Genomic DNA, 19,346 nt, shown 5'->3' on the forward strand with positions numbered 1-19,346 from the left:
ACGATCTTTTCGACAACGTCTATTCGACAACGTCGTTGGGTGATGTCCATTGTGTTGTGTGGGGTGGGGTGGGGTGGGCTTGGGTAGGGCCCCTTATTTGCTTTCTTTTGTGTTATGACCCAGAAGTGCGAAAAATGGCGAAGCCCACATCATGTTTAGTCCAGGGTTGTGTCTCAATAGCACAAGGCCCCTTTACCACTACAATACGCGAACCCAAGTTCTTTCATAGAATTTAATGCATTCATGAAGATTTACAGCATGCTCAAATCACCATAGATTTTAGTTTTAACAGTTAAAGCTTGCATTTAAGTAAATATCAGCTGTTATAACATATCATGACTGTTAGGTTGCTCGGTCGGTCGGTTGGTAGTTGTCATATTGTCATCAGCTGGCGATCATTCCTCTCTCTTTTCGTCTTTCTCCTCTTCAACACTTCGCCGAAATACGTCGCATCCTATGCTTCTCGCCACATGACAAATGCTGTCGACTTCTCTCTGAAACTGTTTAAAAAATAGAGTTTTTAAAATGGCTTTTGCGCGTGATCTGTTTCTTTCCCTGTCCCAGTTCCCAGTAGGTTTGAATTGAATAAACCTTACACCAAAAGAAAGATGGTTTAGGTAATGGTGACTGCCATGATTACAAAGTCGTTGTCACTTTAACTCACATGAATCTTCTTTGGTGAGCGAATGTGAAAATGATGTACCCATATTAAATGAAATGTTGACAATTGAACCCATTGGGAAATCGGAAAAATCCGAACCCCAGATGGGATTCAATCGAACCCACTACCGTCCGTGATCTAGTCAGATGCTCCAACCACTGAGCTACTGGAGACTCTATGGTGAGCAAGGGTGAAGCTGGGTCTTTGACTCGAGCTGCATCACATACATAGCTAGAGAGTCAAACAACGACTGACAGCATAGCTCATAACTGCATCTCGCAGAGTTGCGGCCAACCAACCACCCAAGTGAGCAAATGTGCGAATGGTGTACAATATTCTTTAAGGTACCAACTTGCAATCGGTGAAGATGTACTTGAATTTGCTAAATTTACGGATAGTTCAGGTATTCTTTTAGCAGTTGATTTTGAGAAAGCATTTGACTCTTTGAATCATTCTTTCCTTTTTACAATCTTGGAAAAATTTAACTTTGGAACACAATTTATAAAGTGGATCAAAACCTTCTACACTAACGTATCTAGTTGTGTCTTAAATAATGGTTTTATTACTCATTTGTTTGATATTCGTTGTGGCGTTAGGCAGGGCAATCCCTTGTCACCTTTGTTATTTATTTTGGCCATTGAAGTGCTTGCTTGCAGAATTCGGGATGATAAGGGAATTAAAGGTATTTTAATCAATGAGGAAGAAATCAAACTAAGTAACACTTGATATGACTTGTTTTTCTCAGAGATATTGCATCATGTCATCGTTTATTGGCAACTCTGCAGATTTTTTATAAATTCTCCAGCCTTAGAGTTAATGATGATAAAACGGAAATCTTTGCCATTGGCAGACATCACCTGGATCCAACAATGTCTTAATGCTTGGTCGGCACTTAAGGACGTTCGCGCCAAAATCTTCCTACGGTGAGATTTTCTTCAATTCTCGCATAGAGTTAGGTCATAAAGTACTTACTCCAAAAATATAAAAAAAATTGGGGGTCACCGACTTCGTTTCGGAGAAAATGGCAGTGGAAAAATGCCTTAATTTCGATAAATCTGTCATAATAACGAAAGGTAGCCTCATCTGCTCATCCATCGAAAATCCTAAAAATAAACTGTTAGAGTGAAGGTTTTCGTGCATAGATTTTAGGGGTGGGATTTTAAGATAATTTCATGCCGCTAGGGATGTCGTAAACAGTAGAGTTCATCCTGGACGAGCGTTTTCGTAACCTCTATCCGTTGCAACTACTACCGGAATTCGATGGCACGAGGAAAGAAAATTAAAAAAAAAGATAACTTCTTACGGTGAGATTTTTTTCATTTTATCATATTTTGTAGATAGTAAGTAGAGTAAGTGATTCATGATTAAAAAAATAGGGGTCACCGATGATCCAAGGGAGTAAAATCGATGTGATTTTACGAAGCTCTTGGAAAACTTCGTTTGTCACGTTTTTGCGTGATCTGTCGGGGAAGGACTGGAACACAAGGATCGATCGTTGAAGGGATGAAAGGTTTTTGCCCCATAACAAAGCTTTCTCGAGCATAGCAACGAAGTTTTAAGCAGTCGTCATCTTCATTTGGTTAGTGTTTTGTATAATATTTCCCCATTGCCGTCATGCTCGTCTTCTGGAGTGTGGTTTTTGTGAAATTTAATCGCTGGTTTTTTCCACGCAGGTCCGCACTATTCATGCCAACGAGGACGAAAATACTGCTCTATTTTCACGAAAGTAAAGGATAAGAACTTCAAAAACATACATTCATTTTGAACTTAAGTTCGTAGGGTAATAAAAACATTAAAAAAAGAAACAGCCCCGTTAAATTTACGCAACGGTTCGTCCTCGAGTTTTCCAAACTTTCAGCCACTACTCGATAAGCAGCTACCTTTTAAAGAGCTTTTCCATCCAACCTCCCGCTCACTTCTCTTTAACGTTTCATGATGATTCGGAAATAAATGTGCCATTCTTTTGCCGGCCGGGAATTTTTTCCCCGGCGTTTTTGTCGCCATGTTATTTTAACTAATGCTTGAACAATATTTATGAAAGTCAAGTAGACTAGTGCGCGACTGATAAAAACAACGCGAACATCAGTCGTGCAGTAGTCTACTTGACTTTCCTAAATATTTTTAAACAATTTTGACTGATCACAATCTTCTCTTATCCAACGCTGTGCAAGACTTATCGTCCGCGGTTTCTGCAATGGTTTTCAAACCTCAACTTCACTAATGCTCGAAGTAATGCGTGACATATTACAGTCGCGTTACCTGCGCAGTTACGTTGCGCACAAACAATTAGCGCGAACGTCCTTAATGAATCTCCTATAATTACGTACAGAGACGTCGTGCATTAAGTTATTTGGAATGATAAATACGTAATTGTTCAAAAGCTATCAACCTTCGAAAAAAATTTCTATTCTAAAGGAATTATTACAGTCGGTGACCTCCTGTCTGATGCGGGGGAGTCTTTTTTAAAGGGTGCAAATGTGTTAAATGCAAATCTTTTTCCATTAGAGCGTTTTAAATTAATGGGTATTGTCGATGCAATCCCTCGTGAATGGAGGCAGATCATTAGACAAAGTGCACAACATCTCCCGCCCTTACACATCTGTGACACAATTTATTTCAAGTTGGAAAACTCTCAGGTAGCCTTGTTAAAGGTCTCATCCAAATTGCTTTACACTGCTTTTAAAAGCAGAAAACAAACTCCTCCCACAGCTCAAAAGAAATTTCTGGAGAAGTTTCCCCAGCTTCAAATTGATTGGGGCAAAATATACTCCTTACCGTTTATAGTTACAATTGAAACTAAAATTCGTGAATTCCAATATAAAATATTGAATAATATAGTCTTTACAAATGAAAAGATGTTTAGGTTAAAAATGATTGATTCGCCTTTATGTACATTTTGCAAATGAGAAATTGAATCCATTGAACATCTATTTTTCTACTGCAAAGTGACGAAGACTTTTTGGGAAGCTTTTTGTTCTTGGCTTAGTAATTGTAACATTAACATACAATCCTTCAAAATAATAGAAATTTTGTTTGGAATGTTGAATATAGGAAACGACTTTATTATATTAAAGTGGTACTATGATCAAAAACTCATATCCTTTTTTTCTTCAGATTTTGAAAGCGTGTTCGCGTAACACCTAACTGGCAAAATTTTGAGCTTTGAGTTTTATCCGAAGGCTGTTTATTTTGAGTGTAAGTTTTGGATTTCACGGTCCGCCATTACTCAGGTTCAAAATTGACCGATTGGGCATCAGAGCGTTGGATCTAGAGAAAATGACGTCATTTACTCACTAGCTTAAAATTTCAGCGTGTAAACGCAATTTATTATATATGCAAAACACGGGTTTAAAAGTCTGAAAGCCCGAAACTCCCGTGCTGCATATTAATTCAGCCGTGTACACACGCATTGCATTCTTAAACTAGTGAGTCTTTGACGTCATTTCCCCCTCGACCCAGCTCTCTCAAGATTTTAAAGTTAGTAATGGCGGACCAATAAATAAGAAAATTGCAGTTAAAATAAACAGGTGTTTTTTTTTTTAAATCAGAACTTAAAACTTGGATCATTTAGTGTTTATATTCTATATACAAGGCTAAAAGTTAAAAATTAAAATGTTCAAACCAAACGTTTTCGGCTGTTTGCCATCATCAGGGTTAAAATGGGTGACCGTCCGCGCGTACATTTATATCTCATGTAATTCCCAAAGGGAAAAGTTTGGAGACATAAGAAATGACTTGTTTGTTCAAACTGGGGCGGAATTGTTGGATGATTAGCCCCTCGACGATCCTACGCTTGTGAAAAGTCTGTGCCGAGGAGAGAACACGCCAAGTGAAAGCATGTGATGGGTTTTCCCGCAGGTGTTTTGCAGGTTCAGAAGTGTGCGCAGGATTTGAATGCTCCGCAATTCGTACTGCTAAGTTTCGTACAGTCTCGCCAATGTAATCAACGCCACAAGAACAATCACCTTTGTAAACAACTTTGGATCTGTGAGTGTTTTTGTCTTTGTTGTTAAAGAGGGTTTTGATTTGCCTTGTTTGCCACAGGATTATAAAAATAAAATTGAAATTAGTGAACTTGTTGAGTTTTTCAATAAACGTCTTACTGAGTTTTTCGTTTTTACTGCAAAAAGGGAGCTTAATGAAAACTTTCTTTCGTTCTTCGAAGAGAAAATTCGGAATGATGTTGTCATCTTGGGGCGAGTGGTTTAGAAAGTTGTTGATTGTATGCGAAATAAAACGTTTCGGGTAACCTGCATTGATGAAAGAAGTTTCTAGAGTTTTTAAGTCCTTGTCAAAATCGGTAGAGATGCCTTGGGCTCTGTAGAGTGCGCTAGTGATGCAATTCCTTTTCCACTTGGTAGGGACCTCAGATTTCCAATGTGTTGGTAGTTTCCCCGGCTTCTTGAAGACGCTGCAATTGAACTTGTTGGTATAACTAAAGGCAACAATTCCGCCCCAGTTTGAACAAACAAGTCATTTCTTATGTCTCCAAACTTTTCCCTTTGGGAATTACATGAGATATAAATGTACGCGCGGACGGTCACCCATTTTAACCCTGATGATGGCAAACAGCCGAAAACGTTTGGTTTGAACATTTTAATTTTTTAACTTTTAGCCTTGTATATAGAATATATTTTACTAAGCGAACATTATGGACATTTAGTGTTTAGTTAACATAGTTTTGAAATCCAAAGAAAAAAAAGAAATCTTTTTTTGGTCGTAGTACCACTTTAAATCATCTGATATTGACAGCTAAATTGTATATTTATAGATGTAAGTTAAATAGTGTACATCCGATTTTACGAGTTTATAAGGCCAAGATTAAAGCTGTATACCAAGTGGAGAAAAAGATAGCAAGTAGGCGGAACAAACTAACTAAACATACCAAGAAATTGGAAATGCTTTTGGCATATGCATATGTAGGCTTGTAGTGTGCTGGGTGTTCTCCATGTGTCCCTCTTATGTTACCTTGTAGTTGTTATTTACTGAGTTGTAATTAGTAGTCTATTTTGTTTTGATATTGTAATTAATAGTGTGATTTGTATTTTAGTAATTCATAATCGTTGTGTGTATTGTTTAGATATAACAAAATAATGAAAAGTTTTAAATTACAAAAAAAAAACTTGCAATCGGTTTTCAAGCACCTAATATTTGTAATGACATTCCTCTTACTCTACGTAACAGCCTTATAATCAGTGATTTTAAATAGAGATTTAAATCTTAATACTTGGGTCTCTGAACCTTGACTGTTGAAATTGGGACATTAAGTTGCTTAGGACACTGATTACCTTAATATTTGCAATCACCTACCGGATCAATTTGCGTTACGAGCGTGTGTGTTTGTATATGTGTAGTTGGTGTGTCTAACTTCTTTCCATTAGAATTATGTTAGTAAATTATGTAATTAAAAAAAAAAAACGAGCAGCAGTGTTTTCCGAGTGTTTTTAGACCCGATAAAACACGTGCTGCGAGTTTTTTGAACGGCTTAAAAACATTCCACAAACAAAGAGCGTGTCCCTCTGGACTCAAAACAATGGTTCAAATTGTGAGAGGTGAATATTAGCATACAAGAAAAAGAAGATATGCCTTTATTCTTTATATAAAGTATACTAACGAGGAGTGTTTTATCAGGATATAAAGCTCATACAAGTGACATTTTATCGATGTTTTGATAGGCTGTTAGGCTCATGAATTATTAATGAGTTTTTTTTATGTTTCTTTTCCTGCTGACCATAGGCCATGTAAGCTTCTGGCTTTGGCTAAACTCGTGCTGGCTGTACTCGTGTAACAACAACGACAACGATATTACGCAAAATAACATAAAAGAAATACAGCAAAAGAAAGAGAAGTATGGATGGACACAAATGGACAAGATTGAAACGGATTGCAGTTTTGTAATCTTGATCAAAGTCGGCCCACGTTTTTCAAGTTTAGGGCAAATCGCTTGGATAAACGTCGTTTTTGTTCAGAATCATTTTGTTTGTGATGTAACGATAATTTTATCAGTAAAGGAATTCCACATTAGTTACCATTTTCGAGTTTTGAACTCGGGATAAACTCTGGTAAAGATTTCCCCCAAACACCCCGGTGATATAGCCTCTTTAATTACATTTGAAATGTAAAAAGTATCAAAGAACGGGCGATTTCTGACCACCAATCAATCGCAAGGAATTCATTTACGACCAAAAAACAATTTTTCTTTTTCCTTGGATTTCAGAACTATGTTCACGAAACACTAAGTGACCCAAGTTTTAAATTATACTTTTAAAAAGACACCTGTTTATTTTAACTGGAGTTTTGTTATTTATTGGTCCGCCATTACTATCTGTAAAATCTTGAAAGAGCTAGGTCGAGTAGAAAATGACGTCAAAGACTCACTGGTTTAGGAATGCAATGCGTGTGTACGCGGCTGAATTAACATGCGGCACGGGAATTTCGGGCTTTCAGACTTTTAAACTCGTATTTTGTATATATAATAAGTTGTGTTTACGCACTGAAAAATTTAGCTTGTGAGTAAGTGGCATCACTTTTCCCTTTGTAGATCCAACCCTCTGAGGTCCAATCGATCAGTTTAGAACGTGAGCAATGGCGGACCTTGAAATCCAAACCTTACACTCAAAATAAGCAGCCTTTGGATAAAAATCAAAGCTCAAAATTTCGCCAGTCGGGTGTCAAGCGAACACACTTTCAAAATCTGAAGAAAAAATGCAATGATTTTTTGATCATAGTAGGACGTGAAATACCTTTAAAGCGAGCATCCTCTCTGGCACCTGTCCAGTTGGACGATGTTTCTTAATTTTTTCCTATCTTTACTGTCTAACCCCCTTCAAGAAATGAACTTCTGTTCTTTTCGTTTCTGCTTCTTCTGAGATAAATCTCTCCCCCCCCCCCCTTCCTACTCGCCCACTCCGTGCAAGTTTTCTTTTAGAGAGAACTCAAGATCTGTGAGGTGGGACCATCGAATGCATGGGAACCCACAAGAAAACAAGCGAACGTCACCTGTGACTTATCTTTGAAGAGAATTATCAGATGTCAAACCTTTTCTTTTAACTCAGTTGTTCTTTTTCTGCCATTTTTGCCCGTAATTGCTCCATACCAACAGTCGGTTTCAATAGCCAATGCTGCAATAACAACTACAGCAACAAGAAACGTTACAGCTCTGTTCTTCATCTTAACACTGAATGACTCCAAGTCGCTTGATCAACAGTGCTGAGCTATGCGCTTTCTTGGCAAAGGTTACTGTCCTGTTGCCTGTGTTTCAATTTTCATGTTTTATACACTTATTTTGCGTGGGCTTCAAGACACTTAGACATCCGTCAATTGATATCTAATTACTCAAGGAAGTCCATTACAAATTTTGCAGTGAAATAGAATCTACTTTGGAGCAAGCTGAGATCTTGCAAGTTTTATTGTGATAAAAGGATGGGATACAGTTACTAACATTTGAGTTGCAGTTTAATTCGGTCTTACTGTTCTGTCCTCTGTATTGTATCATTGTTGGTTTGGTAAATGTAAATGAGAAAAATCTATTGTTTTCGCTCATTTACATTAGATTCGGCACATGTAAAATGCGACGTTTAAAACGGGCCCTAGCTACACCAAGCTACTCTAAAAATATGAGGGTAAATAAGATGTGACGAGGATTTGCATGCCCACATATTATTTAATCATTTATCACAGAGTGAACCGGAAAATTAGCCATACCTAATATTCGTATTTAATAATTTAACATATTTTACGTGCAGATGTTGACGTAGATGGGCAAGGCAGTGATGGTTAATCAAGACACGGTTAAATACGGGTAAACACAAGGATCAGTATCGCTTACAAGCGGGCACGGGAAAAACTCACGAATTGTCAACCGGCACTCAAAGAAATAACCCTAGTAACCGGCTTAGAGGGCCATATACCCACAGCTTTCCTTCCTATGCCGTAGGATAACTGAAGACATTTTAAAGAGGTTTGCTTATCAGCTAGAAGAATTTGATCTGTTCGAATGATGATCGTAGACCAAATTACAATGAAGGAAATGAATTAATGGAAGATTAATGACTATGAAAGCTTACGAAATTAGGAAGCCAAACTGAGAAAGAACATTTTAAGACAGGTCGGACACACGAGTAACACACAACGAAACACAACCATAGTACAATCGGCTGCCTAAACTATTTACCTAACCTATCTAAAACCATAACTTAAACTTAGTCCTTAATGCAGCAAAGAAATCAAAAAGAAAGAAGGCACATTGTCACATACAAAGAGAAAAATATTTGGTAGTGTAAATGTATAGTGAAACGTTAAAGCAAAATATACAGAACAATCTTCGAATTACCTTACGAAACAAAAATCAGGATGTAATGACGGTTTACTTAGCAAATCATCTTAAACAATTTCTTTAGATTTTTATAAGGAATATGATTTCATATTCTTTCCAACCTGAAATTACTCGTACTGAAATATTAGAACAGGGTCACGGTACAACAGATGGCGCACTTAAATGTCCCAAAATCAAAATCAAGTACAAATGTTACTTAACAGTTGAACGCAACGCGCGTTTTCTAGGCGCCCACGCAATTGGTAACACGTTATGTATCCTATGGGAGACCCCTTAGGTAGAAATGTTGCAGCAATAAGATTCGACTTCCTGTAATCCGTTTGTTTTTTCCGTTCTAGTTATGTCTGCGATGTTTAAGATAAATTCATAATTTTTATTTTTTACCGACCTCAAAACTCATCTTTGGCTGTTCCTTGCTAACAGGTGTTCACAGATGTTCTTTTGGGGTAAAAGCTTTTTTAACAGCCATCAGTGGAAAGTTAAAACCATGGTCGATCTTGATTTTAATGCACGCTCAGCTTGGTGGAATAATACAGCATTTTCACACAAACGTTGATGTTTTGGGGTTGCTTTCCTTGCTAATTAATATCAACGCCGTTTATGCCATTCAATTCGTGGACAGCCGTGGTCCACACTTCATTTCACAAACTAAACAAGGTGGAATTCTGGGAAAATCGTTAGCAGTAGTTCACGCACGTTTTCCAGGGGTATCCATACAAAATATAGGTTGTTTTTAGGCTACTTTCCTGTTGCTATGGTGAGCTGTTACGCCGCAATAATGAGCACATCCCTGCCGTTTCATATGTTACCAAAACATTGCAATTGTGTGAAAATGTGATTCTGGAACAGGCCAGTCCAGCACGAAAACGAAGAGCACATGAAATAGAGTGAAGCTGGCAATTGGGCATGCACTTGTTTCAAGAGCCACAAGTCTTCATTTAGATTCGTGTTGGATTGAGGTGAAGTGCGACACGGAGATATATAGATAGATGTCCCAACATAATGGCATCAATGTGAACTGGAAGGGCAACGATCGATCCCTGCGTGTCTGATTTCGAAAAACGACGTAATTAGTGTTACGTTCTTCTTCTTCGCTTCAAAGACGTACTCAAACGCCACATGGGAAAGTACTCAGTGAATATCAGTGTGGAGTGGATTGGTGAAAAGTGTTGAGAACAAAGTGGAGGATATCAGAAGAGAAGAATATCAACGGCACCGGGCATAGACATTCAAGTTCTGATCACGACAACTTCGTCTGCACCTGCGGACGCTTCTGCAGAACGAAGGCAGGCTTCATGGCCCACCGAAGAGCACGTCAAGCCCTTTGAGCATTACTCACGGTCGTCATCAATCACGATGGACTGCCGATGACGACGACGACGTTCTCCTTCGTCGAACGCAACAAATGAAGTGTGTGGAAGCTTTATCCACTACTAAGTAACTATAAAAGACCAGGGACAACTTCAACGTGAGTATTTTAGCTTTATTTTCAACAAATCAACTTTTAGTTATATTTGTTAGAGTCAAAATATATAACATATTGCTTTTTTTTTTCCTTGATTCCACTGTTTTCGTCATCGTCTCCATCATCGTTCTTCGTACTGTTTCATTTTGTCATTGAAAGTGTGATCCAGTCTCATGCATCCAAGGCTTCTAGCCGCTTGACAGATGTTGTCGGATGATCTACTCGAAACCTGTACATCGAGGAATTAAGAAAAGGGGACCTTTAAGAATACTGGTATTTGCTGTGATAAATAGAGGATATTGCAAGGCCGCGCGGGGATACGAATTTTATCTTCGAGTGCTGCGAGATACTTTCAGCACGAGAAGATAAAATTCGTATCCACGCGCGGCCATGCAATGTTCTGTTTATTATATAGATATTGATGAAACAACTTGTTTTATTCAGTTTCGAAATGATGAAAAAGTGGTCACAAACCGAAAAACAAATCATGATAATGTCAAATTTTGCAATAAAAATGTTAATGTAGTAGAGAAGAATTATATTAAAGCACAAAAGTATCTTACAATGAAGAGAAGGCTCGCGTTTTATTGGCTAATCCTGTTGGTTACCATGACAACACCTATATCCTCACATGTGAAAGATAAAAATGATATGTTCACTGCGCGCGGTGAAGATATGATTTTTAGTAAAAGGAGAAATCCTGGTATTTCATCAATATCTATGTAATAATTGACAATTATTAACCAGAGGGGAGGAAAATAGCCACCACTTTCACCGACGCCGAGGAAAGACACCATTACCCAAGAGTAAGAATCTGGTATCAGGTTTGTCGGCTCCCCATCAGCGTCAGAAGAATGACTAATCTTGTACCAAGTTTTGCAGGAAAATAAACAATAATAGATCAAATTTCACGTGAAGTCACGTCGGCCATGTCGGTGCAACTAAACATTCGTACGGCAGGCATGTTGGTGTACCAAACTAATCCTCTGGGAATTGAGCTCTGTTATCATGCAAGCGTTTTCCTTTGTTTTGGTGGAAAAACAAGATTACTGATCACGTGAGTGAAAACACTCAATTGTTTATTTTCCTGCAAAGCCTGGTTAAAGAATAGACACTTTTATGACGCTATTGGGGACCAGGAAAATTCATTTTTATCGACCGTGTTAATAAAGATCGAATTACCACCGTGAACGATTTGGAAAGCTGACGTTTCGAGCGTTAGCCGTTAGGTTTTGTTTCCAAATTTCCTGCAGTATTTCCACCGCCAAAACTCAACAGATCATTCCCTGTCTCCCACATCTCCTGTTACTGAATGAATATTCAAATGGAAAGCGCCGCGATCTACCCTAGCCTCTGCCATGCTGAATTCGGTAATAACATTCAAGGCCGCGCGCGGTTGTGGGATTCGGCGTTAAAATTTTTCTCCCCAGTCCTCCGGATTACGTCACCAGATCACCTGGAAGAGGTTTAGAAATACTTTCATAACGCACTTTGCAATTAAACAGCGTTTGTAAATAGAAAATTAATACTAGTGTAGTTAGGAATTTTATGGTTGAATTTTTAAACATGCTGTAGTATAACACAAGTAATTCAGCTTATAGCTGCAAGTTGGGGTTTTTTTAATTAACGATTTACTTACTTACTTACTCACTCACTCTCACTCACTCACTCTCACTCACTCACTCTCACTCACTCACTCACTCACTCACTCACTCACTCACTCACTCACTCACTCACTCACTCACTCACTCACTCACTCACTCACTCACTCACTCACTCACTCACTCAGTTAGTGAATTAGTTATTCTAGTAGATATCATCACCTTTATTATAACGAGACCGATACCTCCCTTTGGAGAGTAAGGCGCAATAAAGATTTACTGTTTACTGTTTTTTACTGTTTTACTCACTCACTCACTCACTCACTCACTCACTCACTCACTCACTCACGAAAATAGAGGTGCACCAATCCCAGTAGATGGAAGAACGTGTTTAGTCTGCAATAGAGGCTATATAGAAGATGAGCGGCACTTCTTGATGTATTGCCCAGGGTACGATAACATTAGAAATGAGCTCCATTCTCTCCTTTCAACACACGATGTTGTTTTCAAAAGCCTTAATGATGAGGATAAAATTAGGTATTTACTTACCCTAGAAAACGAAAGCACTTCAAAGATAATAGGTAAATACACATATTTAATGTTTCAGAAGAGAAAAGACTTCCTAAATGCAAAATAATTAAAATAATAATTTTATACCAATTGTATTACAAGTAATTGTATGATCTTTTTAGTTAATTAGTTATTCAAGTAGATATCATCACCTTTATTGTAACGAGACCGATACCTCCCTTTGGAGAGTAAGGCGCAATAAAGATTTACTGTTTACTGTTTACTGTTTACTCACTCACTCACTCACTCACTTACTTACTCTCAATGAAGTACTTGAGGATGCTGATGCCTACAGAATTAGCTAAAGATTTCGATCAACGACCATGCAATTGAGCTGCTTATATTCTCGTTCCCAGAGCCCGATATCCTTTTGGTCATTACTAAGTATAAAGATCTTTGGCTGAATCCCCGAATCATGGATTAAACGAAGGGCCTGGGCCAAGTTCAACTCCTGCCGGACCATTCCCGAGCAGGTCTTGGCCCAAGTTGAAATGGTAAGACTTCGTACATCACTTTTACTGGAAACACTTAATGTTCATAACGTTGTAGGACGTTAGACCCTGGTGTTGTGGTTCGTCCTTTGTGAGGGAGTGCGATTAGGCAGGTAAGTATTTAACAGTTCTGTAAGCGCACGTTGGATATGAGGTGATTAAAGGCCGGTGAAGTATGTAGCACGGAGTTAGCTTTGACCAATTTCATATCCTCGCACCGGTGGGTCAGTTATTTGACCACCGGGGTGCCATGCGGGAGGCAGGCCATGAGCAACACTCGGGGTCCGCCTTTGTAATGACATCTGCAAATGGTTAGACTCTCTAGTCTTCTCGGATGAGGACGATAAACCGTCGGCCCTTTCTCGCAAACTTTCAATGTTCATTACCCTGTGGGACGTAAAAGAAGCCACACGCTTTTCGCAAAGAGTTGGGCATAGAGTTCCCAGTGTTGTGGTCTGTCCTCTATGATATATCATGGTTTCAACGAGTTACGACTCCTAATCTTCTCGTGGGTAAATAAACTATGACTGTGACTAAGAGGCGCGAATGCCGGGAACAATTGCTGTATTGAGTTTTAGTACATTCTGAATGTTTGGATATCTTGAAACTTCGCTTCCCTTTACCGATTTTCATTTTGGTAACACTTGGAAGACAATAGGCGCATTTAGTTTCCACATAAAATCAAACATTCTACAAGCCGATGACCGAGACCAAATAAAGTTAAGACTGAATTAACACTTACCCTGCCTCGAAGGGTTCTGCTGGCCTTGTTGGTAGGAACAGGAAACGGCAAAACAAAACATTCAATCTGGTATATCAGAGTTGCGGCGATGACAAGACCAGCAAGAAAAATGGTAAAAGCTGTGATCTTCATTGTAAAGATAGCCGGGGAATTAAATTGTCCGATCGCGAGTGCGTTGAGCAACTATGAGCTTGTTTGCCAGTTGTGGCCCTTTTAAAAATCTTCCTGTTTTACGTTTGGTGTCATTTAATCCTTCTTTAACTCACTCTAATCGATCGTACCCGGTCTATTACATTGTCGAAAACAATGGAATGATTGCTATAGTTTCGCATTTCGTCATCTGGTCAAATTCTCTCGCCGCATTCTCAGTCAATGATAGACAGGCGTTTTTGCGCGCCTTGCTCCTGATGCAGTGGTTTGCCGATGCAATGGTTTGCCGTTTGTATCTTTGCCTCTGTTATTCTTAAGCAAATGATGACGTTGTTTGTCAGTGTGGTTTCACAACACTCAATTTCAAACCGCTCCAAGAAGCTGATTTTTAATGTGAAATACAATCTGGGTTACAACTTTAAACAACTTGCTAACAGCACAGAGCTACTTTCGTTTTGAAAAAAAAAACAAGCGATTAAGGTTTCTAAAATTATAAGGCAAAGCAATGATCCCACGCGCTGAAGAGAATGTTGGATAATATATTTGTGCGTGTACAATTCGGTCCAATACGCCAAATGTCTTTTTTTTAAAAAGTTATACTTTTTTCCGAGTTGACAAAAGATATCCTCTGTCCTATACTATAACTGAAATCTGCCAGCAGTTATAGACATTTCAGTGCCTGCATTACGATTGAGTGATTGTAACTTGATCAGTAGTTAATGTCTTAGCTCCTACGTATACAAGTCTCATATTGCTCAGCAGTATAGGAGAGCATCTGAATTGAGTATCAATCAATCAATCAATCAATCAATCAATCAAGGAATTTTTTTTACCACAATTGCTTGTAATCTCGTAATCTGATTGGCTAATTTGCAGTTGTCGATAAGCATCTAGACAACGCTGTACGCGTCATGCTCGCGTCAATTTGTCACGCAATGTAATAGCCAATCAGAAGTCAAAATTTGTTGTGGACTCACTCGGCTGCGCCTCGTGAGTTCACAACATTTTGACCACTGTGATGACGAATATCGTTGTCGATAAGAGTACAGACAACGCTGAACCACTTTCGATTTGTTAGTTTTGGCACGATAAGAAAAACCGGACTTGCTGGTTATGATTAAATACTTTAGTTCTTACGAAGAAAGATCAGCCAAGCAAACGTAGAGAAAGATTGAGGAAAACGAGAGAAATGATCTCTGGGACTCTACCGTTCCACCGTATTTTGGAGAAAACGTAATATGGGACGAACACGCCATCACCTTTTTTTCGAGAAGGCTAAAAAGTACTATTGTTGCAAAGAACGATTAGCCAAAACATCTAAGAGAAAGATTAAGGAAGACGATTGAAATTTACAAGAAAGAAAACGATGAAGTTCCTTGAGTACACGCAGATATTTAGTTATGAGAGCTTTTATTTTTGCTATTTCTACAACGTTAACACCATCTATTAAGTTTTCTATAATTACGCTATGTTTTACACGCACTTAAAACGAAAAATCCACCATCGTTATCTTTATTCGTTATTTGTTTACTCCTCGTTATTCTTGCTAATATTGTCCACTTTCTTCCATATAATTGTGATCGATAAAACCGAGAAATCTTTTCGAGCTTTTTGCAGAGCTTTTTAGAGTTTTTCATGATGAAATTCGTCAATTTGCTGGATTCTGGGGCGTTTAGAATACGTAGGTGAAAGTAATTGCTGTTTTGACCAGCTCTTGTCACTCTTCGAAGGCAGATGCCGGTATGTGATCATGACAAATTGGTCTTTGTAAAAGGGAATATGTAAAACGGAAAAATTATCGCCAAATTTAGCCAAATGACCGGCTGTCGGCAAGTTTGATGCTCTTTTCTGCTCTTATTTTGGCCGCAGTTTACGCAAAACTCTTTTCTCATTAACCAGTGTGCACGAGAAATAAACCCCTTCTGGCGGCTGGTATGTCGGTTGATAATGTCCGCGGCTGAGAGATGGTCCGAAAAATGAATATTTGGCCGAGAAGCGAAGCGTTGAGGGCAAATATGTAATTTTGAGGACATTATCAGCCAACACACCAGCAAGCCAGAAAGGGGTTTATTTATTTTATAACCCTCCCGCTAATTTTTATATCGCGCCAGAATACCGCTCGTAAAAAGCCAGAGTTGAATGTATATATGGCGATGCTTCATATTATATTTTTTTGATGCACTGTTCAATATTTGACTAGAAGGAAAGCGTGTCGGTCTCAGAAAAAGAATCAAATCATTTTAATTGTCACTTCGAGTCTAAAACCCAAAAACAACGCGCTTTTTTGCTGACTGAAAAAGAAATTCAATTCAACCATGAAAGAGAGAATTTGCAAAGTCTGGATGACTTGTTTTCAAGTGCAGCTGGAATTTTTCTCTCCTTTGAACGGTTGGTTTATTTTTCAGTTAGTAAACAGTGTATTAAATTCTCTACTCTTTGAAATGCCTCAGTTTAACTTCGCGTAGGATTAAATCTGTTGAGTCTGCTCACAACTTTTTTCACCATCAAAGACGTTGACAGCGTGTTTTTCTTTTTAATTTCTTGTACTTTCCGAAGCAGTATTTGCGACCAGCTTTTTAATGTCACTATCACTAGACTCCAGAAAACGAGTTTGTTTTTCTTCCATGTAAAATGAAACCTCTCTCACCTTCTGCTGCATTTTTTCCGCCGACTTTGTTTCTTTTCAACGGAAATGATCGCGCAGCATTTCACAGGACAATATTCACGCAAACGGGGCTTATTGCGTGATAACTCTCCTGTGAGTTTCCACCACGTGACCTAAATTAGCCAACAAAATAGCCCGAAAATTAATGAGTGAGCTATAATTAACAATTATTATTCATTCAAAATATTTCCCCGTTTCTGATCGGTTAAAACCACACGCATAATTCACCATAACCAGCTGCTGTTCACCAAATTTGGAAAGAAACCTCGTCCTATTGAATCAATGACGTCAAAAGTGCAGCCCGCTGCAGATTATTGAACCGATGACGTCAAAATGACGTCAAAAGTGCAGCCCGCTGCAAATTATTGAACCGTTGACCGAAAAAAGCTGGGGACGAGATTGTGTTATTTTTGTTGACCAGAAAAATGGCTGCGAGTAGGTTTAGAAGTTTGAGCGTAGAAAATATTGCAGAATCCTGGAAGTGTACTTTGAACGTACCATGAGATATTTCCGCGTGAGGTCGATAAACAGTCCAAGACAACCTTCTCCATCGTTTCTGTCATTTTCTTTAAATGAGCTAGAAGTGGTACAATATTGTTCAAATTTCAGTAATTTTGCTGATCGTTGCTGAATATTTTAATTGAACGTTCGATCGGCGAGATTTTACGTTCACACTAACCGAGTCCTTCTCAGTGGAACCTCGCCGTAACCGTTTCGTTCTCAGACTGACTTCCTCCTGAAGGATCGAAAGTTTGTTTAATTTTTTGTCATAAGGAAGCGACCGCTTGCCAGAGCACTGTTCAATGTGGACGAACGGGCCCCTCGACCAAAACACGCTTAAATCTATTTCTACGGCACATTCACTAAATTAAGCTTGCTACATCTGCTGAACTTTTCCCAAACACTCGCACTCTCGCACTGAGAATTACAATGCTCTTCTGCCGTGATCTCCAACTGATACAAACAAACGAAGGGAGAGAACGTCAAGTGAAGCTGTATGCACTTATGAAACTTCAACGGGGTTTGAACCCGTGACCTCGCGATATTGGTGCGACGCTCTCACCAACTGAGCGATGACGCCACTGACGTTGGGAGCTGGTCATGCATTTGTGGGTTCTAATGATCGTGTAATGAATCAACGATGAAATGATATACCGTTCAATATGTGATTCATGATTAATTTTCATTTCGGTATCGCGAGGTAACTGGTTCAAACACCGTTAAAGTCCTGAATTTTTCAGGCTTCTCTCCGCAATTGCTAAAATTGCGTTCATCACTGCGAGGGTCATAGCTTCACTTGATTTCATATCCGCAGTTCAATATGTGATTCATTTCATATATCATTTCATCTGAAAGGAATGTGTCCCTCGTTTCAGCTGACGTCCGTGGGGGATGAAGTCTGCGTGGGAGGCGACTGTAGCCATCGCGTGGTCGAAGTCATTTTAAAGCCAATTAGTTCTTGAACTTATTTTAGAAGTGTCTATGCGATGTTCTTCCTGATACATGTAACCGCGAGTGGAATTGAAAACGTTCTTCTGCTTTTGTAGGCGTTGCGTTCTCTTCGCATTTTTTGTTATCATAAAATCGTCATTGATATGTAAACGGAACAAACACAGTATTTATCTTTTACGTATTTAGCTTGCCCACGAATGTGGTTTAGCGTTGTCTGTACTCTTATCGACAACGACATTTGTCATTACAGTGGTCAAAATATTTTGTCGACCCCGAGTGAGTTTTTTACCACAGAAATTCAATCGATATTCAACTTCAAAGAGAATGTCTATATCGGAGCGTGACCATAATTATCGAGACACAAAGAAAGAGCAAACGTTGTCTATAACTTTCTCGCAATCTGACTGGTTTATTTCTCAAAATGAGCGTTTCTGATTGGCTATTACAACAAGAGAAAGTTGACGCAAGCAGCGTTGTGTACACTACGGCAAATTAGCCTATCAGATGGTGAGATTACAAGCAATTGTAATAAAAAAAGTAATCGATGCTCACATGTGCAGTTTTATAGAAGGTTTAATCTGCACTATATTTAGTGTCACAGGGCTTTTTCGTCTTCGACGAGAACGGATTAATTTATATTCGGGCCTGATAGAAATTGATTGAACAGAAAAATGCCACGTGACTAAAGAGCATTGCTTGTAAATGTTGTGGTTGGATCACTTCAAGTGTTTAACTATATTAAACTCCAAACTGAAGTGTTAATTTGCTAAGAAATAATTTCATGGGAGCAAGATCTAAAGATTTACAACCATCTCCCATCAATTTCATGCTGTTTGCCCACCCATCATGGTAGCGAAAAACCAAGTCTTTAATTCAAGAAAGATAAAGCATCAGCCATCAAGGTTTGCAACGAACGTCAAAACCTTTCTCGATCACGTGACCTGAATCCATGACATAAGTCCAAGGCTAATGACGTTGTAATTAATAAGCGAAAAATCTCCAAGACTGGCAAACTTGAAACTTGAATAATTACTAAGCTGTCATTGTGCCGCGCCTTTTTGGTAAAAATCCAGTCATCCATGATCGAATAATAAACATTGACTGCTAGCCATAGTTTGGCAAAGGAACTTCTCAACTTCCATTCAGTGGTATCAAGATCGAAGTTTCATAGCTAGTGAGAACATTTTTGACGGTGACTGACCAGAGCAAATTAG

The 19,346-nt window shown here is 38.7% G+C and overlaps 1 protein-coding gene and 3 long non-coding RNA genes across 4 annotated transcripts in view; 2 read left to right on the forward strand and 2 right to left on the reverse strand.

Moving 5' to 3' along the window:
• Positions 1-19,346, forward strand: part of LOC138032840 (insulin receptor substrate 1-B-like) — a 50,182-nt gene that overhangs the window by 2,691 nt on the left and 28,145 nt on the right. The gene's annotated exons all lie outside the window — the stretch shown is intronic.
• Positions 219-7,983, reverse strand: LOC138032842 (uncharacterized). Its single transcript, XR_011128488.1, has 2 exons — positions 7,700-7,983; positions 219-500 (listed from the first exon to the last, which is right to left on the reverse strand). It is a non-coding gene; the product is annotated as an uncharacterized lncRNA (long non-coding RNA).
• LOC138032916 (uncharacterized) lies at positions 10,463-14,345 on the reverse strand. Its single transcript, XR_011128511.1, has 2 exons — positions 13,866-14,345; positions 10,463-10,690 (listed from the first exon to the last, which is right to left on the reverse strand). It is a non-coding gene; the product is annotated as an uncharacterized lncRNA (long non-coding RNA).
• The window catches only part of LOC138032504 (uncharacterized), a 4,293-nt gene continuing 4,154 nt past the window's right edge, over positions 19,208-19,346 (forward strand). The window contains exon 1 of the long non-coding RNA XR_011128383.1: positions 19,208-19,346. This exon is cut by the window's right edge and continues 34 nt beyond it. This is a non-coding gene — a long non-coding RNA (uncharacterized lncRNA).

This window comes from Montipora capricornis, chromosome 14 (genome assembly GCF_036669925.1).
Source record: "Montipora capricornis isolate CH-2021 chromosome 14, ASM3666992v2, whole genome shotgun sequence".
Taxonomy (NCBI): Eukaryota; Metazoa; Cnidaria; class Anthozoa; order Scleractinia; family Acroporidae; genus Montipora; species Montipora capricornis.